Source organism: Lithobates pipiens, unplaced genomic scaffold (genome assembly GCF_037356315.1).
Source record: "Lithobates pipiens isolate NorthernLeopardFrog02 unplaced genomic scaffold, aLitPip1_a1.2 Scaffold_10, whole genome shotgun sequence".
NCBI lineage: Eukaryota > Metazoa > Chordata > Amphibia > Anura > Ranidae > Lithobates > Lithobates pipiens.
Genome location: NW_027507686.1, coordinates 101270423 through 101295593, shown reverse-complemented (window position 1 = coordinate 101295593; position 25171 = coordinate 101270423). Strand labels below are relative to the sequence as shown.

At 48.2% G+C, this 25171-nt stretch overlaps 7 pseudogenes; all 7 read right to left on the bottom strand.

The window, feature by feature from the left end:
- Window positions 1-1607: 1607 nt before the first annotated feature.
- Window positions 1608-1726, bottom strand: LOC143954188 (5S ribosomal RNA; annotated as a pseudogene).
- Window positions 1727-1827: 101 nt separating this feature from the next.
- Window positions 1828-1946, bottom strand: LOC143954651 (5S ribosomal RNA; annotated as a pseudogene).
- Window positions 1947-12780: 10834 nt separating this feature from the next.
- Window positions 12781-12899, bottom strand: LOC143949558 (5S ribosomal RNA; annotated as a pseudogene).
- A 100-nt stretch (window positions 12900-12999) lies between these two features.
- Window positions 13000-13118, bottom strand: LOC143943325 (5S ribosomal RNA; annotated as a pseudogene).
- A 320-nt stretch (window positions 13119-13438) lies between these two features.
- Window positions 13439-13557, bottom strand: LOC143952987 (5S ribosomal RNA; annotated as a pseudogene).
- A 320-nt stretch (window positions 13558-13877) lies between these two features.
- Window positions 13878-13996, bottom strand: LOC143943372 (5S ribosomal RNA; annotated as a pseudogene).
- Window positions 13997-14316: 320 nt separating this feature from the next.
- Window positions 14317-14435, bottom strand: LOC143943206 (5S ribosomal RNA; annotated as a pseudogene).
- Between the last annotated feature and the right edge of the window lie 10736 nt (window positions 14436-25171).

Genomic DNA, 25171 nt, shown 5'->3' with positions numbered 1-25171 from the left:
ACTGACTGGTCTGCCTTGGGCGGGGAGGCCATTGGAGCCCTGTGTGGCTACTCACCCGTTAATTGGCCCCTCGCTCGTCGAGATGGATAGTTTTTTTCACCTTTCCCACCTGACTAACTTCCCTTCTCCTATGACCCCAATTATTGGACATCCTAGATTCCCTACGGGCCTGTCTGACCAGGCCTTTACCAGGCAAGCCCCGAAAGGGCTTCTGAGAGCATCCCTATTTCTTGGACCCACGGGCTTGATTCCCATCGGGACCATACTGCTAGAGCAAGTACCTGTTGCATTGGATAGCTGGAGAGCTAGACAGCTAATCCATTTCCTCGGATCACTACCTAACCATTCGTTCTTCTCTAGACAATTCCACCCCTTCGAGGAACTTTGCCTGGATGATGGCCCAGTTCGTGGTTTCCTCTCTAGGTCCTACCAAATCCTGACAGACGCAGATTCCTCCACGGATCCACCCTTCCTAGCTAAATGGAAAAGGGACTTACAAACTACATTCTCCAAACCACAGAAGGACAGAATACTCTTTTTCGCCCATAAGTCGTCACTCTGCAGTAAATATCAGGAGATCTCATATAAGCTGATCACACGCTGGTATCGTACACTGGTGGTGTTGGCCAAAATATTCCCCGGTCAATCTGACCGCTGCTGTCGCTGCGGGCACCAGGCTGGCACCATTCTCCACATTTTCTGGGAATGCCCTAAATTACAAACATTCTGGCAGCCTGTCCTGAGACTCATCCACAAGTTCACAGACATTTCCTTAGCCAATGATCCCGCAGCAGTTCTTCTCAATCTAACTCCTATGTCGAGAAAGCGTTATCATAAGTCCTTACTTAAACATCTCCTCAATGCAGCTAGGGCCTGTATCCCAAGTCAGTGGAAAGAGCAATCTGCTCCAATGGTGACCCAGTGGTTCGCAAGGGTAAATGATATTGAACGAATGGAAGACCTGACTGCCACAATGAGGGATAAAACGGAGGAGCATGGGAACAGATGGTTCTACTGGACCCAGTTTCGCTTTTCGGAAGAATACCTCCGCGAGACATAGTAAGCTCATGGTGATCGTTGGAGATCGCTGTTCCAAACGTTGGACAGCTGATGAGCTGGTGAGCCGAGGGCGTCTCTTGCTCCCTGGGAGGGGACCCCATCCTATCCACTCTACCCACGACACCCCCTTACCCCTTCTTTTCCTTTTCTGCCATTTCCTTCCCCAATCTTCTCTTTCCCCTTCTCCCTCCTTTCAGTTCTACTATTTCCCTTCTTAACTCAAAAAAGGGAAAAGAAAATGGTATGTTCCGACCCCATTTGACTACTACACAATACTCTTCCTCTATCTATGGCTATCTAAACTCTTCGAAGGTAGCAGGGCTAGTATCAATAATATTTTAAGTGGTAGAGGATCCCAACGAGATGGAGCTTTAATCTCATCTTGATATGACCGCAAAGCTGTACACGTGCTATTCTCCTCTGACTTCTTACCATTGGCTCTGATATCCATGCAATATGATCGTTTGTTTGTAACTATTTGTATCACACATTCTGTGAAGTTGCCTTTGCATTGCATGTCGCATACTACTAAATAAAAATAAAAAAAAAGCCTATGGCACCTGGTATTCCCAGGCGGTCTCCCATCCAGGTACTAACCAGGCCCGACACTGTTTAGCATCCGAGATCAGACGAGATTGGGCGCTTTCAGGGTGATGGGGCCGTAGGTGATCTCTTCGGGCACTCTCAACCCTCTTGACAAACGCCAAGATGGTCACCTTGGGAAACAAGTGAAAAAAAAAACAGGTCAAGGCCAACAACATAAAAAGAAGCCTACAGCACCTAGTATTCCCAGGTGGTCTCCAATCCAGGTACTAGTAAGGCCCAACCCTGTTTAGCTTCTGAGATCAGAGGAGATCAGGCGCTTTCAGGGTAATGTGCCCATAGGCAATCTCTTTTAAGTGGGGGGGGGGGGGTGTGGCCGGATGTTGACGGGAGAGAGTGTGAGTGAGGAGTGAGAGCATGGTGCTGCTCTACCCCTCGGTATCCTGCTTAGTTCGATAACCCCGTCCTGCTCCTCCTCAAGCTACCTGATCCCATCGGATGCTGCCTAAAGGCCTCTCGCTATACCTTGTTCGTATGTCTCCCATGCTCGTTCGAGCTGCGGGCTGGTGACTCCGGGGTCGGGTGTGTGTGGTTGTTGCGTGGGGACTACCGCTCTCTGTGGGCTGCTGGCTGTCGGTCGGAGCGGGGGGCTGAGAGTCTCGCTGGGGATCTCGCGAGATCTCGAGCGGCCCCAGGGTTCCTGTAGCGCTGTGGTGCTTCTCCCTCCGCTCCGCTAGAGCTTGGCGTACAGACACGTGTGACGCCCTAGGCTCTGAGCGGCGGGCTGCCTGACACGCGTAGCGTAGGTGAGAGGGGACTCCTGTGTAGGGCTCCCTCTCCCCCGCTCACTCCCCTTCGCTCGTTGCTCTTTGCCCCCCCTCCGCTCGAGTTGTCACTGTGGCTGGTGAGACAGGAGGAAATGAACCGGAGAATACACTGACAGCGCTGACAGCTTAGTCTTTTGGGGAAGAGAGAGGAAGACCTGGACGATTTGGATGCCTTGCATATCTGCTTCGTATGGATCCATGGAAGGTTATGTGGACATGATCTGGCAACTAAGATAAGTGTCTCTCTTCCCTTTTTGATTGAAGTGAACTACTACTGATTAAAATTGATGGAAAATTGTTTTGAATATATGCAAATATACACCAACACAAAGATCTTGATTCAACGGTAGATCTGTCGCTGCAGGATTATTGCGGGGGTTGAAGGTTGGCTGCCAATTAGTATTGTCCCCTTTTGATAAGCGAGTAACTCTCATATACATAAGGAGAAAACCATATAACATTTCTGCCCCCCCCCCCCACCCCTCTTTTTTTTTTTTTTTTGAGTGTGCTACATTACCCTTTTCCTGCTGGATCAGCTAAATAAGTGGAAGCTAACCATTTGCGAGGTGGTTTTATAAGTGGCCATTTAAGATCAATTATGTCAAGAAAAAGATCCCCTGAGGAGCAAATACCCGTAGAGGGTCAACAAATCACCCGAGCCGCTAAGGACAAAACCAATCAAATGGCTGCAGTGTCGGCAGCGGCAAAATTGGAGCGCTATGCCCACTCTGGTCCACCATCACCCGGTAATTCAAGTTCTCAGCAGGGAAACCTACACAATAAAGATACCAAAAACTCTTCCGCGGATAGAAGGAGTCAAGGCCAGCCTCTGGCCAACCCTACTTTATCAGTGGCTAAACTGGGGGGAAATAAGGGAGGGGGGTAAACCAGCAATAGTTACAACAAATTTGGAAACAACACAAAGTAGCTCTTACCTACCGACGCCGGGCAACCAGGATGAGGAGCCCACATTAAGGGACATTTTGAATGCAATTAAGGAATGCAAAGATTCAATATCCAGGTTTGATGAACAGCTAAGATATATAAAGGAGGAACTATTGTCTATGAGGCAGGATTTGAATAGGACTATATTGAGAACTACCGAGCTCGAGGAACGCATGGGTGCGATGGAGGATGAGCTGAGGCCCGTGAGACTGGAAATTGATTCACTTAAAAAAACAGTTACTACACAAGCAGATAAACTCGACGAAATGGAGAATAGGAATCGAAGAAATAATATCAGGGTGCTAGGCCTCCCTGAACATTGCGAGGGGACTAATTTGATAGGCTTTTTTGAGGAGTGGTTCAGGGAACTTTTTGGGGCGACAACCTTCACCCCGACATTCGCAATAGAACGGGCACATCGTACCCCGGTAAAAACCCGCCATATGGGGGAGCGCCCTAGGCCTATAATGCTTAAGATCCTTAATTATCAGGACAAAGTGTCCCTACTGCGAGAGGCCAGAATGAGGGGAGACATTAGATTTAAAGGAGCTAGGATCTCTCTGTATCCTGATTTTTCCCCTGACCTTCAGAAAAGAAGAGCCGAATTTATCCCAGTCAAACGAGAAATGGTTAAATATAGGTTAGAGTATGCACTCCTCTATCCAGCCCGCCTAAGGGTGATTGCATCAGGAAAGACGTTTTTTTTCAATACGCCAGAGGAAGCATCCCAATGGCTAGATGAAACTAAAAAGGACCTATAAATACATATTATAGGGCAGTTAGGTGGATTTCAAGGGATGCGGGGGTACACATTTTTGGGGGGGGAGTGGGCAGGAACAGGGGGTATCCTTGTTGCAACTTTTTGTAGCTGGTATAGTGCACAATGCAGGTGGGGGGTAGGGGCTGAGCAATAAGGGTGTGTGGAGTACAAGTAGGTATTTGTAGTGGGGGACAAAGGGTTCCCATGAGTGGGTGTAGATTTTGGGTGAAAGCACCCAGTAGGATTGGTATGGGAGAGAGGTGGGAGTGCTGTGAGAAGGCCACAAATATACCCCTAGGGGGTAGCCCTATGGGGCGAGGGGGGTGGGGGAGGGAGTTTGGTAAGCGGGGAGGAGGGAGAGATGGGATGGCAAGGTGGGGTAAGGGAAGAACAATAAAAATAACACAAGGATACACAAATTTAGAGATGCACTATTTAGAAGGGGATGTGATAAAATATTATATAGTATATAGGATACACGTATGCACAGTCAAGGGGAAAAAGGGAAAAGATTTTTTGGTACTACTATTTTGTATATTTTTTCACTTCTTTTTTTGGTTAAAACTGCCCAATGTATGGGTCATTAACCACTTTCAGACCGGACCATTTTGCTGGTAAATGACCAGAGGTCTTTTTACACTTTGGCACTGCGCTGCTTTAACTGGTAATTGCGCGGTCATGCAATGTTGTACCCAAACAAAATTTGCGTCCTTTTCTTCCCACAAATAGAGCTTTCTTTTGATGGTATTTGATTGCCTCTGCGATTTTTATTTTTTGCGATATAAACGTAAAAAGACCGCAAATTTTGAAAAAAAATGATATTTTCTACTTTTTGTTATTAGAAAAATCCAATAAACTCAATTTTAGTCATACATTTAGGCCAAAATGTATTCAGCCACATGTCTTTGGTAAAAAAAAAGTCAATAATTGTATATTTATTGGTTTGCGCAAAAGTTGTCACATCTACAAACTAAGGTACGTTTTCTGGAATTTACGCAGCTTTTAGTTTACGACTGCCTATCTCATTTCTTGAGGTGCTAAAATGACAGGGCAGTACAAAACCCCCCCAAATGACCCCATTTTGGAAAGTAGACCCCCTAAGGAAATTGATAAGAGGCATGTTGAGCCCATTGAATATTTTATTTTTTTGCCTCAAGCGATTGAATAATGACAAAAAAAAAATTTTTTTTTTTTTTTTACACAAAGTTGTCACTAAATGATATATTGCTCACACATGCTATGGGCGTATGTGAAATGACACCCCAAAATAAATTCTGCTGCTTCTCCTGAGTACGGGGATACCACATATGTGGGACTTTTTGGGAGCCTAGCCGCGTACAGGGCCCCGAAAACCAAGCACCGCCTTCAGGCTTTCTAAGGGCGTAAATTTTTGATTTCACGCCTCACTACCTATTACAGTTTTGAAGGCCATAAAATGCCAAGATGGCACAAAACCCCCACAAATGACCCCATTTTAGAAAGTAGACACCCCAAGCTATTTGCTGAGAGGCATGTTGAGTCCATGGAATATTTTATATTTTGCCACAAGTTGCGGGAAAATTACAAACTTTTTTTTTTTTTTTTTTTTTTCACAAAGTTGTCACTAAATGATATATTGCTCATGCATGCCATGGGCATATGTGAAATGACACCCCAAAATAAATTCTGCTGCTTCTCCTGAGTACGGGGATACCACATATGTGGGACTTTTTGGGAGCCTAGCCGCGTACGGGGCCCCGAAAACCAAGCACCGCCTTCAGGCTTTCTAAGGGCGTAATTTTTTGAGTTCACTTCTCACTACCTATTACAGTTTTGAAGGCCATAAAATGCCAAGATGGCACAAAACCCCCACAAATGACCCCATTTTAGAAAGTAGACACCCCAAGCTATTTGCTGAGAGGCATGTTGAGTCCATGGAATATTTTATATTTTGCCACAAGTTGCGGGAAAATTACAAACTTTTTTTTTTTTTCACAAAGTTGTCACTAAATGATATATTGCTCACGCATGCCATGGGCATATGTGAAATGACACCCCAAAACAAATTCTGCTGCTTCTCCTGAGTACGGGGATACCACATATGTGGGACTTTTTGGGAGCCTAGCCGCGTACGGGGCCCCAAAAACCAAGCACCGCCTTCAGGCTTTCTAAGGGCGTTACAGTTTTGAAGGCCATAAAATGCCAAGATGGCACAAACCCCCCCCCAAATGACCCCATTTTAGAAAGTAGACACCCCTAAATTTAGGGGTACACTAGTGAGACTAGGTAATAAATGGCGGGTGCCCTGAAACTATAAAAAAATAACTAACCAACCAGCGTCACCTGTAACAGTTATATGGTGATCACTGGTGAAAGGGTTAACTAGGGGGCAATCAGGGGGCTTTATGCGGTAGTATATGGGGGTCCCTGGCGCTATAAAAAGCTGCGGCGAACCTAAATACCTACCTGCCTAACTAGCGTCACCTGTGACACTAATACAGCGATCAGAAAAACGATCGCTTATTAGGCTGGGTTCACACTGGAGCGATGCGGGAACGCCACGAATGCGCGGCGGGTTCCCGCATCGCATGCCTCCCGGCGGCAGTTCACACTGCCCTATGCGAACTGCTGGGAGTGTCAGTGAAATGTTAATGACACCCCCAGATCAGTTCGCATATCGCAGTGCGATCTGCAAACTTGGATCGCATGGTGTGAACACCCATGCGATCCGATTCTGCTGCGGACCAAAAAAAGGGTCCCGTGCGAGTTTGCGGCGGGTGCGGCGGGTGCGACACGAATTCAGCCATACTATCTGTATAGCTGAACTCGAATCGCACAGAGATCGGATGTGATTTGCACTGCAGTGCGGTGCGAATCACATCCGTTCTCATAAACCGCTGCAATGTGAACCCAGCCTTAGTGACACTGGCGACGGGGGGTGATCACGGGGTTAAACCTTTATTGGGGGGGTTAGGGGGGTACCTTAGAACTAAAGGGGGCTAACCCTAACTGCCCTAACAGTTATTAGTCACAAATGACACCTGCCGGGTGATCAGGGGGTTAAACCTTTATTAGGTAATAAATGGCGGGTGCCCTGAAACTATAAAAAAATAACTAACCAACCAGCGTCACCTGTAACAGTTATATGGTGATCACTGGTGAAAGGGTTAACTAGGGGGCAATCAGGGGGCTTTATGCGGTAGTATATGGGGGTCCCTAGCGCTATAAAAAGCTGCGGCGAACCTAAATACCTACCTGCCTAACTAGCGTCACCTGTGACACTAATACGGCGATCAGAAAAATGATCGCTTATTAGGCTGGGTTCACACTGGAGCGATGCGGAAACGCCGCGAATCCGCGGCGGGTTCCCGCATCGCATGCCTCCCGGCGGCAGTTCACACTGCCCTATGCGAACTGCTGGGAGTGTCAGTGAAATGTTACTGACACCCCCAGATCAGTTCGCATATCGCAGTGCGATCTGCAAACTCGGATCGCATGGTGTGAACACCCATGCGATCCGATTCTGCTGCGGGCCAAAAAAAGGGTCCCGTGCGAATTTGCGGCGGGTGCGGCGGGTGTGGCGGGTGCGGCGGGTGCGGCGAATGGCTGAACTCGAATCGCACAGAGATCGGATGTGATTTGCACTGCAGTGCGGTGCGAATCACATTCGTTCTCATAAACCGCTGCAATGTGAACCCAGCCTTAGTGACACTGGCGACGGGGGGTGATCACGGGGTTAAACCTTTATTGGGGGGGTTAGGGGGGTACATTAGAACTAAAGGGGGCTAACCCTAACTGCCCTAACAGTTATTACAGTCACAAATGACACCAATGCAAAAAAAAAAAAAAAAAAAAAAAAAATGACATTGGTGTCACTGTGACTGGGGGGGCAGGGGTAATTGGGGGGGTGATCGGGGGGTAAAGGGGGGGTGTGAGTGTGCCTGGCATGTTCTACTGTGTGTGGGATGTGTTGGTGCAACTCACTGATCCGCTCTCCTCCGTGTCGGAACGAAAAATACCGACACGGAGGAGAGAATACATCACTTCCTCTCCTGTGTTTACATTACAGGAGAGGAAGTGATGTCACCGGGGATTTCCATTCGTCGGGAGCGATCGCGAGGGGGTGGCCATGAATGAATGGCCGTCCCCTCGTCCGGGATCGCTCCCGAACGAAAACCGACCGCCGCAGGCACCGGGCGGGGGCCCGATCGGGCCCCCGACCCGCGGGAGGCAAATCACGTACATGTACGTGCTTATGCCTGCCCGTGCCATTCTGCCGACGTACATCGGCGTGAGGCGGTCGGCAAGTGGTTAAGTAGGGATGCAGGCGAAAAGGATTAAGATAATATCGTGGAATGTGCGGGGCCTGGGAGATCTGACTAAAAGAAAAGTGGTCTTGTCAGCCCTAGAGGGCAAAGGACCCGGATTATTGTGTCTCCAGGAGACGCATTTAACGGGTGAGACGACACGGTGTTTACAAAGCCGGAAATTCCAGACCCAGTTCCATTCCGTATTCTCAACATATGCAAGAGGGGTTAGCATTCTTGTTGATAAGGCTGTCCGGTTCTCCTGCTACAACAGTCTCATAGATGTAAAGGGTAGATACATTTTCCTATACTGCCAAATTGAAAATAATCCCTATGTGGTGGCCAATATATATGTCCCCCCTCCATTCAAACTGGAGATTCTATATGAGTTATTATCTTTTGTAATAGATAAACCCGGCATCCCTGTGATAGCAATAGGAGACTTTAATGAAGTCTTGGATAAAGCTTTGGACAGGTTCCCAACTGCAAATATACCAACAGGGAGAGATGAAACGAGGCTAGCCCGCTTCTTACAAGAAGTTGGTCTATGCGACGCATGGCGCATTCGGTATCGGGGGGAGCGACAGTATTCTTGCTACTCAGCATCTTTCTCTACACTATCGAGACTTGATATGGCTTTGGTGAATAGTAGTGCGTTGCCACGAGTGGATGAGGTGGAATATGCCCCGAGAGGAGTCTCGGATCACTCCCCCCTAATATTGACACTCTGTGTAGGTAAGACACAATACTCTGGCCAATGGAAAATTGACCCTGTATGGTTGGAATTAATAAAGGATACTGACCGGGTGACAACTGAGTTAAAGGAGTTTATCTACGTTAACACGGGTACAGTATCAGCGGGTGTTGTGTGGGACTCCTTAAAGGCCTTTTTGAGGGGTCTCTTTATCCAACAAATTGCTAGAAACCGGGCCGAGACGAAAAAACAGGAAGAGGAAGCCATTAAGGCGGTGTCATTGTCAGAAAGACAATATATTATCAATCCGAATCCTATTACACAGAAGGCTTGGCTTGATAATCAGCAAGAGTATAGGACAATTACCAGGCGTAAGATGGATAATAGGCGTATATTGCAGAAACAAGTAAATTTTGGGGAGGGAGAGAAAGTGGGACGAATATTGTCCTTGCTGGTTAAAGCAAATACGGCCCCCCCAGCGATATTATCAATTAGGACGCCAGGGGGAGAGACCACTACTGAATCATCCACTATTAACAATACATTTTATCGCTATTATAGCTCATTATATAAATCCCAAGGGGGGAGTGAAGGGGGAGATATGTCTGCTTTTCTGGGGATCTTGGATATGCCAACAGTAACAGAGGAAGATTTGGCAATATTGGAGGCCCCAATTACTATTGAGGAACTCCAAAAAGCGGTGGCAGAGATGCCTAACTTAAAAGCACCAGGGCCCGATGGACTACCAATCGAGGTCTACAAGAAGTATGGAGAGGTTCTGCTCCCACAATTGTTGGAGACATTGAGACAGGCCTTGGAGTATGGAACCTTGCCGTCCTCGATGCTGGAAGCCACTATAGTGGTTCTTGGGGTCGGACGTAAAAATTTTAGCAAAAGTGCTCGCAACACGTTTAAAAAGAAGTGTCCATAAACTCGTTCACCCTGATCAGTCGGGCTTCATTCCGAATAGATCCACCAGTGTTAATATCCGTAGACTCTTCTTGAACACCCAGATTCCGGTAGATAACGGAGGCGCCAGAGCAGTTTTGACTCTGGACGCAGCCAAAGCATTTGACACCCTTGAATGGGTATATTTATTTAAAGCGCTTACTAGATTTGGGTTTGGCCCAAATTTCATCAAATGGGTAAAACTACTCTACACTGATCCAAGAGCGAAAATTAAAATTAATAATGAGCTCTCCGAGACGTTCCTGTTGGAACGAGGCACGAGACAGGGGTGCCCCCTTTCCCCTTTATTATTTGTTTTGGCAATGGAGCTGCTGGCTATTGCCATTAGGGCCTGCCCTAATATACAGGGATTTAGGAGAGGACAGTCGGAGGAAAAAATCGCATTGTTTGCCGACGACGTCTTGCTGTTCCTAGGGGATGTCCAAAACTCATTGAAAGTGGTAATGAAGATGATTGGAGAATTTGGTCTTATATCAGGATTAACCATCAATTGGGATAAGTCCGCCCTACTGCCATTGGTAAGGGGGTCTACTGGCGCTCCCCAGGATATTGTGAATCTGAAACAGGTAGAGAAGCTTAAATATCTGGGGGTGTGGATTGCTAGAGATGTAAATTCATACCTGGAAGATAACTTATCCCCTCTTTTAGTGAAGCTAAAACAAAAGGCTGATATCTGGAGCCGCCTTCCCCTCTCATTGGCGGGTCGCTGCAACCTGGTTAAGATGGTATGGCTCCCTCAAATTCTGTATTTTCTCCACAATTCACCATTATGGATTGGGGAAGGGTGGTTTAAGAAAATAGAATCCTTATTCAGACTTTTTATATGGAAAAGGGGTCCCTCGAGGATTAGCTTGCGGACCTTGCAGCTACCGCCGGAAGAGGGGGGGTTGGCGGTACCACATCCTAGACTCTATTATTTGGCGGCCCAGCTACAACATCTAGCTGGAGCAATAGCAATAAATGAAACCAATCCCTGCAATAAGTTATTAATGCTAGGATGTCCACATAACACGCTTTTGGAGGCGCTAGAGGCAAACTCGTTTAATATATACTGTCCAACGATTATTCAGGTTACTAAACTTTGGAAAACAGCCAAGGACCTATTGGGATATCAGAAGACATCTGTGTTGGCCCCCCTATGGGATAATAGGAATCTGGAGGAGCTATTTAAAGTCGAAAGATGTAAGGAGTGGGTAAATCAAGGGATATATAAACTAGCACAAATGTTCCAGGGTTCAGATATCAGGTCATTTGTCGACTTAAAGTCAGAATTTTCTCTATCAAACCGCTCATTTTATAAATACCTCCAGGTCAGACATGCAATCCAGGCTCAATTTAGATCACAGGAGGTGCAGCTGAATCAGATCCCGGTGCTGTCCCAAATTATGTCTCGGGACACACTTAAGGGCTTGATCTCATTCCTATATACTAGGCTGGGGGATAAAGTACTAGATCGAAGAGGTACGATCAAAAGTAAAAGGAAATGGGAGAGGGACGTGGGCCCACTGTCTGTACCCGACTGGGATTGGATAATGGAACAGGGAACTAAGGTCTCCATCTCTCCGTCACAGAAAGCCTCCCAACTCTTCTTCTTTCACGGGGTATATTATACACCTAGGAAAATGTTTAGAATAGGGTGGAGAGATAATGATCAGTGTCCTAGATGTGGCCGGGCCGGAGACTTCATTCATATGTTTTGGAGGTGTCCGAAACTCTTTAGATACTGGACACGGGTGATAGAGCATGTGAATGAAGTCTTCGGTTTGACATTGGATGCAACAGTGAGGACTTGCTTGTTGGCTATACCAGAGGGATATAAAATCCCTAAAAATATATTTATACCAGTGACTAGATGCCTTTTCCAGGCAAGGAAGCTAATTGCTCAAAATTGGCAGTCACATTCTAGCCCACTACCTGAAATATGGATGGCCAATATAAAGAAAATAATTAGTAACGAAAGGGTTTTTTTCGTTAAGCAGGGTAATAGTAGGAAGTTTGGAGGTATATGGAGCCTCGGATTGTTGAAATTGGGGATTCCCCTATAAGTAGTTGAGACAGAATGTGTGTTTTTTGGTGATATTTCCTTTAGCGACTTTTGTCAGGTAGTCTCTTATTTAGTGTGTGCTTTCATGCGCTGGGGGGTGGGGGTGGGATTGAGCGGAGGGGGGGAGGGGAGAATATACACACCTAGGTGTAATATAAGGTAAATAATTATGGTGGTTGGGCTAAAAATGAGTTGTAGGCAGTGGGGTTTTGTTATCTAGATTGTTTACCTATTTTCGGATATACATAAATTTTTTTTTAAATAGTAAAGAAAAGAGGAAAGAAATGAAAAAAGAGAAGAAAATATTTGAATAAATAAGCCACAATGATGTGCAAACTGGGAGGGGAGAAATATGAGCTTAAAGGTGAATCGAGTCTCCCGAATAAACTCACTGAGGTGGCAGAAAAAAAAAAAAAAAGAAAAAATAAATAATATTTTAAGTGGTAGAGGATCCCAACGAGATGGAGCTTTAATCTCATCTTGATATGACCGCAAAGCTGTACACATGATATTCTCCTCGGACTTCTTACCATTGGCTCTGATATCCATGCAATATGATCGTTTGTTTGTAACTATTTGTATCACACATTCTGTGAAGTTGCCTTTGCATTGTATGTTGCATACTACTAAATAAAAAAAAATAAAAAAAAAGAAGCCTATGGCACCTGGTATTCCCAGGCGGTCTCCCATCCAGGTACTAACCAGGCCCGACACTGTTTAGCATCCGAGATCAGACGAGATTGGGTGCTTTCAGGGTGATGGGGCCGTAGGTAATCTCTTCGGGCACTCTCAACCCTCTTGACATACGCCAAGATGGTCACCTTGGGAAACAAGTGAAAAAAAAACAGGTCAAGGCCAACAACATAAAAAGAAGCCTACAGCACCTAGTATTCCCAGGTGGTCTCCAAACCAGGTACTAGCAAGGCCCAACCCTGTTTAGCTTCTGAGATCAGAGGAGATCGGGTGCTTTCAGGGTTATGTGCCCATAGGCAATCTCTTTGGGCATTCTCAACCCTCTTGACAAATGCCAAGATAGTCACCTTGAGATACAAGCGATAAAAAACAGGTCAATGTCAACAACATAAAAAGAAGAATACGGCACCTGGTATTTCAACGCCATCTCCCATCCAGGTACTAACTAGGCCCAACCCTTCTTAACCTCAGAGAAGAGAAGAGATAGGGCTCTTTCAGGGTGATGCTGCTGTAAGCGATCTCTTTGGGCACTCTCAACCCTCTTGACAAATGCCAAGATGGTCACCTTGGGAAACAAGCAAAAAAAAAAAACGAATCAACGCCAACAACATAAAAAGAAGCCTACAATAACTGGTATTCCCTGGTGGTCTCCCATCCAGGTACTAACCTGGCCCGACTCTTCTTAGCCTCCAAGATCAGACGAGATTGGGTGCTTTCAGAGTGATGTGGCCATAGGCAATCTCTTCAGGCACTCTCAACCCTCTTGACAAACACCAAGATGGTCACTTTGGGAAACAAGCGAAAAAAAAACAGGTCAACGCCAACAACATAAAAAGAAGTCTACGACACCTGGTATTCCCAGGCGGTTTCCCATCCAGGTACTAACAAGGCCCGACTCTTCTTAGGCTCCAACATCAAACGAGATCGGGTGCTTTCAGGGTGATGTGCCCGTAGGCAATCTCTTCAGGCACTTTCAACCCTCTTGACAAAAGCCAAGATGGTCACCTTGGGAAACAAGTGGAAAAAAAAACAGGTCAAGGCCAACAACATAAAAGGAAGCCTACAGCACCTAGTATTCCCAGGTGGTCTCCAATCCAGGTACTAGCAAGGCCCAACCCTGTTTAGCTTCTGAGATCAGAGGAGATCGGGCGCTTTCAGGGTTATGTGCCCATAGGCAATCTCTTTGGGCATTCTCAACCCTCTTGACAAATGCCAAGATAATCACCTTGAGACACAAGCGAAAAAAAACAGGTCAATGTCAACAACATAAAAAGAAGAATACGGCACCTGGTATTCCAACGCCATCTCCCATCCAGGTACCCACTAGGCCCAACCCTTCTTAGCCTCAGAGAAGAGAAGAGATAGGGCTCTTTCAGGGTGATGCTGCTGTAAGCGATCTCTTTGGGCACTCTCAACCCTCTTGACAAATGCCAAGATGGTCACCTTGGGAAACAAGCAAAAAAAAAAAACGAATCAACGCCAACAACATAAAAAGAAGCCTACAATAACTGGTATTCCCAGGTGGTCTCCCATCCAGGTACTAACCAGGCCCGACTCTTCTTAGCCTCCAAGATCAGACGAGATTGGGTGCTTTCAGAGTGATGTGGCCATAGGCAATCTCTTCAGGCACTCTCAACCCATCTTGGCCTTTGTCAAGAGGCTTCAGAGTGCCCAAAGAGAGTGCCTATGGCCAAATCACTATACTATATATCTATATCTATAATAATAAATAATATTTTTAGTTATTATATATAAGATACTATATAGGTGATTTGGCCGTAGGCACTCTCTTTGGGCACTCTGAAGCCTCTTGACAAAGGCCAAGATGGTCACCTTGGGAAACAAGCTAAAAAAAACAGGTCAAAGCCAACAACATAAAAAGAAGCCTACGGCATCCAGTATTCCCAGGCGATCTCCCAATCAAGACACTAACCAGGGGGGGCGTGGCCTAGGCATGAAGGAGTGAGGATGCTCTTTTCCGGAGCTCCCGGTCCGTGACCCCTCCGCACCCCTTTACCACAGTCTGGTCGCATATTTCGGCATCGCCGACATCCCCGCGCTTCGGCGGAACACAGCCAGCCGAGCGGGGTCCGCCGCTGCTGCCATGGACAGGTACTTGGTCCCGCTGCAGCCTCCGGCCTCCACGCCGGATCCAGCCAAGATGGCGCCCGCGGCCTCCGGCGCTCCAGGACACGCGGTACAGAGGGAAGGTGAGCAGACTGCTATGCAGGGACACGACATGCCCCCGTTCTCCCCGCCTAGTGACTTGTCCCCGTGTCTCCCCCGCTCACTGTCCATGGCCTCGCTTGACAGCCCGGACCATAGCGGCCTGCCACCCTGGTTCCCTCACAACTCCCAACTGTCCCAGAGACCCTCCCGCAGTGGAAGCCTCATCCCAGGACCGAATGGCCAGGCTGCTCTCACCTCAGACACACAGGGGGACCCACCGCTGCCACCAGCACCGGCATTATTGGGGGACACGGCCATCCTAGCTTTACTCCAAAACCTTCCCACTAAAGCAGACTTTAGCTGTATGACGTTTTATGCTGTCTCCACAATTACTCAGTTAGGGAGGATGTCCTGCAAGCGTCGTGGCGCAAAGGCAGCATTGATTTTGACGGGGCCCAAGTCACCCTTCTGCCAGATGTATCCCGCAAGACCCTCCAGATGAGACGCTGTCTGCGACCCCTTCTGGAACACCTAACTGAACGGAGGATTCCATACAAGTGGGGCCATCCGTTTCACCTTATAGTGCGCAAAAATGGGAGGCCCCTTGCGCTACGACACCCTTCGGAGGTCCCGTCCTTTCTGGAGGCTTTGGGCCTGCCCTCGGTTCAGGTCCCCGACTGGTTGGCTCCTGTTGTCCCCCAGGGAGCAGTGGCCCCGATGAACAACCCCTCAACCAGGCCACAGAGAGTGAGACGCCACCGTCGATCCCAACGTCAGAGATCGCAGGCCCCTCAAGATCGTGAACCCTGAGAGAGTACAGTAATTTTCCGTTATTCCTGTGTTATACCCTTTTTTTTTTGTTTTCTTTTTCTCTACCAACATAGACGGCTGGAGTATCCAGCTTTGTGTTGTTTACCATGCCACGGGCCATTGTTCCCAGCGCCCCCGCTAGGGGAGAGGAAGGACATTGGAAGAACAGAGTTGGACACTGCGCTTCCTGGACGAAGCCCTGAGTTATTGGCGGTACTGTTCACCATTCTCGTTACTGTTTATCTACAGGTGCCCTAGTCTCGGCGCTCTTTGTGTTTTTGGACTGCCTGGTGGTGCCCCCCGGGTGCCCCTGGGCGGCGTTCCTGCTCCCTCCCCCTCTCCTCCCCCCCCCCTTTTTTTCCTTTTTTTTTGGGGGGGGGGGGGGGAGGGGTGGGTGCCTGGGTGGTATAAAGTTATCTATACTCTGTGTTGAAAAGTTTAATATGTTGGTCTAATTATGCACTGTTCTACTGTTGTTAACTGCCCGATACCTGCTGCAGTGATGTTCTATAATGCGTTTGATGTCGTAGTTAAGATGCCAAAGAAGCTCCGTGCACGCCCGATTGCGACTGCATGGACCATGGGATGCTGGAGGGGTACTGCACCGACGAGTTCCTCTCTCTGCAGTGCCTTACCTCTTCCCCCACTAGGCCCCTCTGCCCTAACCGGCAGGTTCTCTCCGGTAGGAGCTTTAGCAATTCCCCGATCTATCCCCACCCCTCCTACCCTCCTCCTCCCTACTAACTCCGGACCTTCTCCGCTTCGTTACTGCTTTTCCTTTTTCTCCTCCTCTTCCTCTGTGCTTGAACTCTATATCTACTACTGACTCTGGTGGGGACCGCCGGCCGGGTACCACTGCCGTCATGGCCCTGAAGCTGGTTTCCTGGAATGTGAAAGGGCTGAATGTACCTGAAAAAAGGTCCAGCTGCCTAACAGAATTGTGGCGGATGAAGCCCCAAATAGTTTTCCTCCAGGAGACCCATTTCAGGACAGACCAAATACCACGGCTTTATAGTAAGCACTTCCCCCTGGCCCACCACAGCACGTCCCCTACTTTCAAATCGAGAGGAGTGTGTGTTCTTCTTGCTAAAAACTTGCCGTGGCGCCTGTTAGCTGTCCAAGCCGATAGTGAAGGGAGATATCTCTTCATTAAGGGAACTCTCCACTCGCAAACTTTGGATGCCCTGGCTGCATTCTCGGAGGGTACTTTGATCGTTGGGGGGGACTTTAACCTCACCTTGGACCCCCGCAGAGACTCATCATCGGGCACCTCTGCGATTTCTGCGAGAACGCGTTCACACATAAGAGACCTGCTACACTCCCACCGACTGATCGATGTGTGGCGTACGCTTCACCCACGGGATAGGGACTATACGTTCTTTTCCACCGCTCATGGTTCTTACTCACGTATAGATATGTTTTTAGTCGCCCACAATGCTATCCCGGCGGTCACAGATGCTCAGATAGGCCACATAGCCCTGTCTGACCATGCCCCGATTTCTTTGATGCTGAAGCTACAACAGGAGTCGCGTGGTCAGTCCTGGTGGAGACTGAACGAGTCTCTCCTGAAGGACCCTGAGACCCACGCAGACCTGCTTAGGGAATTAGAAAGTTACTTTGATCATAACCGTGATTCTGTTTCCAACCCCCTCATGTTATGGGCGGCTCATAAATGCTACATTAGGGGCATTCTTATTAAACATGGTCATAGACTCAAAGTGGCCAAAACTGAGGCTCTCTCCAAACGTATTGCCAAGTTGCATGCGTGTGAACAACGACACAAATCCCAGCCGACTGCTGCGCTGGAGGTGGAGGTGAGAGATCTTAGAGAACAAATCAGAGATTTCTCTCTCTTTCAGGCTAGAACCAGACTCATGTGGGTCCGCAGGACGTATTATGAATATGGAGACAAGTGTAGTAGGTCCCTAGTGAACTCCCTGCGTGCCCAACGCAACGCGTCCTTCATTCCAACCATAACCTCCCCTTCGGGTGCCAAGCTTCATGATTCACGGGAGATAGCGGAGTGTTTCCGATCTTTCTATGAAGCCCTTTATAACTTGCACCCCCGGGACTCAGGAGACGCCCTCCAGGCCGGCACAGCGGCCATTGACGAGTACCTAGCTTCGGCAAACCTCCCGTCGCTGGTTCCCCCGGACCCACATCTGATTTTCCAATTGAATTTCCAGCCGCTTCTAAAAAAATTTGCCGTAGATCTAGAGAGGTGGTCAAAGTTGGCGACCTCTTGGTTTGGGAGATGCAATGTGCTCAAAATGAATGTAATGCCCAGACTCTTGTATCTATTACAAGCCTTACCGATAAAAATCCCCCAATCATTTTTTAAAGCCATGCGCTCCATCTTTATTCGATACGTATGGCAGGGCAGGCCTCCAAGACTCAGCCGAACATTACTGCTCAGACCAAAAGACAAGGGAGGGATTGGCCTCCCAGATCCGGCATGGTACTATACGGCGGTGCACATGACTGGTTGACTAGTTGACTGGTGCAGACACCTGAAGGATAAGCTGTGGGTTCGTCTGGAGCGTGAATCCGTACCATTTCCACTTGAGGGTTTGCCCTGGAGTGGACCGGGCTGGTCGGGAGCGACGTGGGCACACCCACTCATTGAGCCAACGTTACAAGAGCTAGACAGATATTTTACCCTGACGGGCGTGCCCAGTTTCCCTTCGCCCATGACTCCTATTATTGGACACCCACGCTTTGAACCCGGCATGACGGAAAAGTCTTTCCGCCTCGACCCTGACCGGGACCTTGTGCGGGCCTCTTCTTTTCTTGGCCCTAGGACGTGGACAGCGGTCTCCACTATGTACGAGGCGTTAGCAACCACGGCCCTGAGACAGTGGAAGCTTGCCCAACTCTCCCACTTCTTGAAATCTTTGCCAAACAGTGGCGAATTCCGCAGACCCCTAACATCGTTTGAGGAGGTATGCTCAGGAGAGGGACCGACCCGAGGGTCTCTTTCCCTGTCATATCGCATCCTACTGGACCAACTCTCCCAGGGTAACCTGGTGTTCGTGGAAAAATGGGAGCGAGACCTGCATGTCCGGCTCTCGCCAGACCAGAAGAACCGCGCGCTTCTTTTTGCGCACAAGTCATCCCTATGTAGTAAATACCAGGAAATAGCTTATAAAATTTTGACCCGATGGTACAGGACCCCCACTGTCCTGGCGGCTATGTTTCCCGGTCACAGCCCTTTGTGCTGGAGATGCGGTGAACAAGCCGGCACGTTACTACATATCTTCTGGGAATGCCCTCAACTGGCCCATTTCTGGAGACAGGTTCTCAATATCATTTATGACCTCACGGCTATTGATCTCCAGAACAACCCAGCTGTGATCTTCCTCAATCTGACCCCACTCTCGAGCAAGAAGCACCATAAATCTCTCTTAAAACATCTTCTGAGTGGGGCCAGGGCATGTATACCTAGCATGTGGAAACAGCAGTCCACTGGTGTCTCACTGGTTTGCAAGAGTTTGCGACATCTACCATATGGAACAGCTCACATCAGCGTTAGGCGACAGGGAGGAAGAGCACACTGCACGTTGGTTGTCTTGGAGCCAGTTCAGGTTTTCCGACGCATACAGATCCTATCTGTAGGCTCTGGCACGTGTATAGAGGGAAGGGTCCGGCCGTGGGAACCCATCGGAGTCCTCTTTCTTTCTCTCCCTTCTCGTATACCACCCTGGTTCACTCTCTCCCCCGTCTGCCTCGTAGCACTGTTAGCCCCCTATAACTTTCATTCTTTCTACCCCCATCCCCTTCTCCTGCCCATTTGCTCCCCCCTCTTTCCCTACCCCCTAACTCCCAAGTATAATTAAAATACATGGTGATTGCAAGGATCTTTTCGTTTTGTTCCCTCGATTTCCCAGCCAGGGGTTGGCGGCCCTTGGGGTGGTCCCGGCTGAGCTCTTTGATGTTAGAGGCCCCTCAGTCTGGGCCTTGAGGGGGATCGCCCCGGGGACTGCCCTGGTTTATAAGTAGACACTGGGGTGCCAGATCATTAGAGTGGGATAATGTGGTGGCCTAGCCACGGCTGGGGCTGCTGCTGACATAAGTTGTTAGGTTTCCCCCGGTCCCCCACGAAGTATTAACTACAGTGGTGTGAAAAAGTGTTTGGTCCCTTCCACATTTCCTGTTCCTTTGCATGTTTGTCACACTTAAGTGTTTCGGAACATCAAACCAATTTAAACAATAGTCAAGGACAACACAAGTAAACACAAAATGCAATTTGTAAATGAAGGTGTTTATTATTAAAGGTGAAAAAAAATCCAAACCATCATGGCCCTGTGTGAAAAAGTGATTGCCCCCCTTGTTAAAACATACTATAACTGTGGTTGTCCACACCTGAGTTCAATTTCTATAGCCACATCCAGGCCTGATTATTGCCACACCTGTTCACAATCAAGGCATCACTTAAATAGGAGCTGCTTGACACAGTGAGGTCCACCAGAAGATCCTTAAAAGCTACACATCATGCCGAGACCCAAAGAAATTCAGGAACAATTAAGAAAGAAAGTAATTGAGATCTATCAGTCTGGAAAGGGTTATAAAGCCATTTCCAAAGCTTTGGGAATCCAGCGAACCACAGTGAGAGCCATTATCCACAAATGGCGATGACATGGAACAGTGGTGAACCTTCCCAGGAGTGGCCGGCCGCCCAAAATTACCCCAAGAGCGCAGTGACGACTCATCCATGAGGTCACAAAAGACCCCACAACAACGTCCAAGGAACTGCAGGCCTCACTTGCCTCAGTTAAGGTCAGCGTTCATGCCTCCACCATCAGGAAAAGACTGGGCAAAAATGGCCTGCATGGCAGAGTTCCAAGGAGAAAACCACTGCTGAGCAAAAAGAACATCAAAGCTCGTCTCAATTTCTCCACAACACATCTTGATGATCCCCAAGACTTTTGGGACAACATTCTGTGGACCGATGAGACAAAAGTGGAACTCTTTGGAAGGTGTGTGTCCAAGTATATCTGGCGTAGAAGGAACACTGCATTTCATAAAAAGAACATTATACCAACAGTAAAATATGGTGGTGGTAGTGTGATGGTCTGGGGCTGTTTTGCTGCTTCAGGACCTGGAAGACTTGCCGTGATAAAAGAAACTATGAATTCTGCTGTCTACCAAGAGATCCTGAAGGAGAATGTCCGACCATCTGTTCGTGTACTCAAGCTGAAACGAACTTGGGTTCTGCAGCAGGACAATGATCCTAAACACACCAGCAAGTCCACCACCGAATGGCTGAAGAAAAACAAAATGAAGACTTTGGAGTGGCCTAGCCAAAGTCCTGACCTGAATCCTATTGAGATGTTGTGGTATGACCTTAAAAAGGCCGTTCATGCTCGAAAACCCTCTAATGTAACTGAATTAGGACAATTCTGCAAAGATGAGTGGGCCAAAATTCCTCCAGGATGCTGTAAAAGCCTCATTGCACGTTATCGCAAACGCTTGGTTGCAGTTGTTGCTGCTAAGGGTGGCCCAACCAGTTATTAGGTTTAGGGGGCAATCACTTTTTCACACAGGGCCATGATGGTTTGGATTTTTTTTCACCTTTAATAATAAACACCTTCATTTACAAATTGCATTTTGTGTTTACTTGTGTTGTCCTTGACTATTGTTTAAATTGGTTTGATGTTCCGAAACACTTAAGTGTGACAAACATGCAAAGGAACAGGAAATGAGGAAGGGGGCAAACACTTTTTCACACCACTGTATGTATTTTTGTTAACCTGGAAAACTGAGGGATCTATGTCTTTTACAGTTTGTCTCTGCATTACCTGCAATCCGTAAATAAAGAATAAAAAAAAAAAAAGTCACTAACCAGACCAGATCCTTCTATGGCACCTGGTCTTCCCAGGGAGTCTCCCATCCAGGTACTAACCAGGCCTGACGCTGCTTAGCCTCTGAAATCAGACGACATCAGGTGCTTTCAGGTTGATGTGGCCGTAAGCGTTCTCTTCAAGACACGCCCAACCCTCTTGACAAACGCCAAGATGGTCGCCTTGAGAAACAAGCAAAAAAAACAGGTCAAAGCCAACAACATAAAAAGAAGCCTATGGGCTTACAGACCTTAAAAGATGGGACCCACTAGCTCTGTCATGGTTCGGACGCTGTAATGTGTTGAAGATGAACGCGATGCCACGACTTCTGTATCTACTACAAGCCTTACCTATCAAAATACCCCAGACTTTCTTTCATGCGGTTCGCTCAATCTTTATCAAGTTCCTCTGGCGCGGAAAACATATGCGTATTGGTAGGGCAATGCTATTGCGACCGAAATTGCGGGGAGGTATTGGCTTCCCGGACCCTGCTCTATATTACACAGCGACGCACATGACACCGGTGGTTGACTGGTGCCGGTGTTCTGCCATATACTGTCCGGCCATGATATAGTGTCCACGCCGTACTGCGCATGCGCAGTACGGAGCAGACGAAGCTTCGGAAAATCTCCGAAGCTGAACGGCGCCTGCGCGGTGAGTGGAGGTGGTAACCCCACCATCCAAGCGGACATAGGGTTGTGAATATTAGAGGGTCCCTCGCAGGCGAGCTTCGCTCGCCACGCTTCGGGCTCGGCCTCGCTGCGCTCGGCTCTTTTATATTCTTACTCTATGTCCACTTGGATAGTGGGGATAGAACCTGGACTCAGTGCGCAGGCGCCGTTCATGCTCGGCAATTTTCGGAATGCGCAGTACACAGCGGACACTATCCGATGGGGGACCATATGTGATAAGACACCGGCATGGGGAACTGAAGCTATGGGTCAAGCTAGAGCAGGAGATGGCGCGGGTTCCACTGGCTGGTCTGCCTTGGGCGGGGAGGCCATTGGAGCCCTGTGTGACTACTCACCCGTTAATTGGCCCCTCGCTCGCCGAGATGGATAGTTTTTTTCACCTTTCCCACCTGACTAACTTCCCTTCTTCTATGACCCCAATTATTGGACATCCTAGATTCTCTCCGGGCCTGTCTGACCAGGCCTTTACCAGGCAAGCCCCGAAAGGGCTTCTGAGAGAAGCCCTATTTCTTGGACCCACGGGCTTGATTCCCATGGGGACCATACTGCTAGAGCAAGTACCTGTTGCATTGGATATATAGAAAGGCCAGTATGGTGGCCTGAAATTATGGGAGGAGCCCGGTGGAATATATAACCAGCCGTCCGCCCGTCTTCCTCGTCGGTTCCGGTGCGCGATACCTGATACGTCAGGTATCAAGGGCCGACTATCCTAGACCAGACGCAGTGAGCCCGTTCGTGAGTTCCCGCGTTGTTCGTCTCCGTCTTGACCGTCTTCCCGTTCATCAGCGTCCGTGGGTTTCGCCGTCGGAGTGTCGTCTTACCCATCGAATTTGTCGTTACACGTCGGGCCGGCTGTCGCAGGTAGGGCTTCGGCACCCCCTTTTCGGTTCATGTATTACGATGTCCCATCAACATTCCCTGAACTCACGAACCGCTCGGATGTTTTACTGTGGCTCTCGTACTCATGTCACTGTTTCTACTTTCGATGTAGTCGTTATCACCTTCGGTCGATCACGCCACGTCAGGCGATTTATTCGCAGGTACGACATTCGAAACCGTTCGACTCCCCGAGCATTTCTATTAGTATCGGTCGAATCGTTCGACTCACAGCCGACTGCTTGTTACGACAAAGCAAGCAGTCCTCACGTATCGGTTGGTCTGCTCCAGTTCGAATATATCTCATCATTCATGCAGTTGTGTTATGTATCTCATTTCATCTCATTTCAAGTCATTTCAGTCCCACTCATTTCTACCGTTTCAAATCATTTCTGTCACTAGCCGCGCTCCGGCGCGAATCCTGTCGCACCTCTGGTGCACCGATTCGCTTTGAAGTGCCCCAGGGTTCGGCCTCATTTCTGTACATGCTCCAGAGACTGAGTCACTCGCAGGTTCACGCACGGTCCCTGATTCTTGTCTTTGTCATGGCATACCATTTCTGTCACTTATTACGCTCCAATTCGAATCCTGTCGCATTCTTCTATGCACCGATTCGTCCTGGTGTGCCCAGCTGCTACGCCTCATTTCGGTACATGCTCCAGAGACGGATTCTTTTTTCGTAACCTGCAGTCCAGTCGTTGAATCCGGTCTCTGTCATGGGATATCATTTCTGTCACTTATTACACTCCAATTCGAATCCTGTCGCATTCTTTTATGCACCGATTCGTTCTGGTGTGCCCAGCTGCTACGCCTCATTTCAGTACATGCTCCAGAGACGGATTCTTTGTTGTAACCATCAGTCCAGTCGTTGAATCTTGTCTCTGTCATGGCATATCATTTCTGTCACTTATTACGCTCCAATTCGAATCCTGTCGCATTCCTTATGTACCAATTTCATGGTTCAAGGGCTCGTCCTCTGATTCTTGTCTTTGACATGGGTTTTTCATTTCATTTCACCTATCACGTTCCGGTACGAATAGTCACATCTGTGTACCAAATTCGTCTCGGCGTGCCCCAGGAATGGCCTCATTTCAGTACATGCTCCAGGATCCGTTTCGTGCTCGGTCGCAAGTTGTGGCATGGCGATCCGGATCTCTGTCATGGCAGGTTCTCTCATTTCACTGTCACATACCGCTTCCCGGCTTGGGTCCAGTTGATTCTTCAATGTTTGGATGCCTGCCGGGGGCCTTGCTCCTCGGCCTCATTTCATTATAGATTGCCTCAAAAGGGAAAACACAGCTTTTTTTAGGCGTGTCTCGCTGTTTTCTCCACATACAAGCGTAGACTTCTTGCAATCGTTGCAAACACACATCCAAGCGTAGACTTCTCGCAATCGTTGCAAGCACGCATCCAGACATAGACTTCTCGCAATCATTACAAGCACGCATTCGAGCATAGACCTCTTGCACTTATTACTAGCACGCATTCGAGCATAGACCTCTTGCAATCGTTGCAAGCACGCATTCGAGCATAGACCTCTTGCAATCATTGCAAGCACGCATTCGAGCATAGACCTCTTGCACTCATTACAAGCACGCATTCGGGCATAGACCTCTTGCAATCGCTGCAAGCACGCATTCGAGCATAGACCTCTCGCGATCATTACAAGCACGCATTCGAGCATAGACCTCTTACACTCATTACAAGCATGCATTCAAGCATAGACCTCTTGCAATCGTTGCATGCACGCATTCGAGCATAGACCTCTGGCGATCATTGCAAGCACGCATTCGAGCATAGACCTCTTGCACTCATTACAAGCACGCATTCGAGCATAGTCCTCTTGCAATCATGGCAAGCACGCATTCGAGCATAGACCTCTTGCAATCGTTGCAAGCAGGTGTCCAGGCACAACTTGTTGCAATCATTGCTGGCAGGCACTTCTGGCTTGCTCAATAGATTGC